Source organism: Nannospalax galili, unplaced genomic scaffold (assembly GCF_000622305.1).
Source record: "Nannospalax galili isolate Female #2095 unplaced genomic scaffold, S.galili_v1.0 C49008489, whole genome shotgun sequence".
Classification (NCBI taxonomy): Eukaryota; Metazoa; Chordata; class Mammalia; order Rodentia; family Spalacidae; genus Nannospalax; species Nannospalax galili.
The window spans coordinates 1-1,424 of NW_008476237.1; the positions used below are offsets into that span (position 1 = coordinate 1).

Consider the following 1,424-nt stretch of genomic DNA (forward strand, 5'->3'; position numbering starts at 1 on the left):
TTGTACTTTCTAAAATGTCTGCAGCCTTCTGTTTCCTTGCTCCGTGATCTTCTCTACAGTTGGAATGGCTCATTGCCTGTTTAGCCTGAGTGCTTCTGTTTTCTGTCTCCTGTGTAGAGACCTGGCTTAGGCCCTTCATGGTAAGAGTGTTTATGAGAACTTAGCATGTGCACATGTAGCGCTCATAGAAGCACTTTACATGTGTCTCTGAGAAAATCTCCAAAATAACTTGGTGGGGTGGGAGCTGCTGTTAGCCTCCTTTTCTGGATAACTAGAATAAAAACACTTAAGTGACTTGTCCAAGGTCAACCAGCAAGTAAGTAGTAGAAACAAGATGAGAACTCAGGCAAGTCTCACTCCAGCGCTCTCTGGCTCTATGCTGCCCTGCCTATGGTTTTTATGCCATATCCTGTAATCATCAGATAACTCCAAAACTTGAGCATCATTGTCTTTCCTATTACAGATAGGAAAATGGAAATGAGATTAGAAGTCCTTTTCAAATGTGACATCAGCAAGTGAGGAGATGGAATTTGAACTAGAGTATGTCTTCATCCCTTGCATGCATTTGGCCTTCTTGCCTATCCATCTCTTGTGAATTAAATCAGCAAAACTATCCATGTGGAATCCATTCTGGGCACTGATAATATTAAGTTTCTGCACTTGTGAACTTATGAGTCAAGTGAAATTTATAGCAATAACTTGTAGCACTAAAGTATATCCTCAAATCAACTTCATAAATTTCATTTTTCCTCTAGGTGGTATTCGTGACAATGAAACCATTTAGGGGATTCCTCTAGCAACCATGCATTATTGCTCAGCACTCTGCTCTAGTTTTCCTGCTTTGGAAAAGTGTTTCTGCATAACTTTTAACGTTACTTTAGAATTCTACAATGTAGAAACAAGAGGACTTTTGATGTTAGCCATAAGAGAATGATTGCTCCAGACATCTGTTTGGTTACAATGAGCAAAGTGCAAAGCACAGGAAAAAGGTGAGTAATGGGAGTGCAGGAGTGCAATCCAGGAAGAAGGGAGTAGATGAGGAGAGCCTGTCCCCTCAGAAGGCACTCCTTGTGGTAATTTTGGAATTGTATTTCAGGGACCGGAAATGCACACAGCCTGCATGTTACTGTTGAGAGGCAGAGATGGGAGCCAGGGAAGACCAAGGTGGCTGGAATTTGTGAGCAGAACAGCCAAGAGAAGAGAAAGATGCAGATAAAGAGTTCTTGCTGTCTGCAGAGCCGACCTCTTGGGTCTTTGGTCATTGAACTCCATCACTTTGGGCAAAAACGCTTCCAGAGGAAGAACTAACACTGAGGAGCAGTAGGCTAGCCATTTCTTGTGCATCACAAGGCGAGAATCACTGAGATTCCACTAGCCAAAATATAGACATCATTTCAATCACTAATCTCACACACCAGCAACAA

General features: G+C 42.1%; 1 long non-coding RNA gene across 1 annotated transcript; it reads left to right on the forward strand.

The window, feature by feature from the left end:
* The first annotated feature begins 7 nt into the window (after window positions 1–7).
* Window positions 8–1,418, forward strand: LOC115069133. Its single transcript, XR_003848434.1, has 3 exons — window positions 8–140; window positions 756–989; window positions 1,097–1,418. It is a non-coding gene; the product is annotated as an uncharacterized LOC115069133 (long non-coding RNA).
* The last annotated feature ends 6 nt before the right edge of the window (window positions 1,419–1,424 follow it).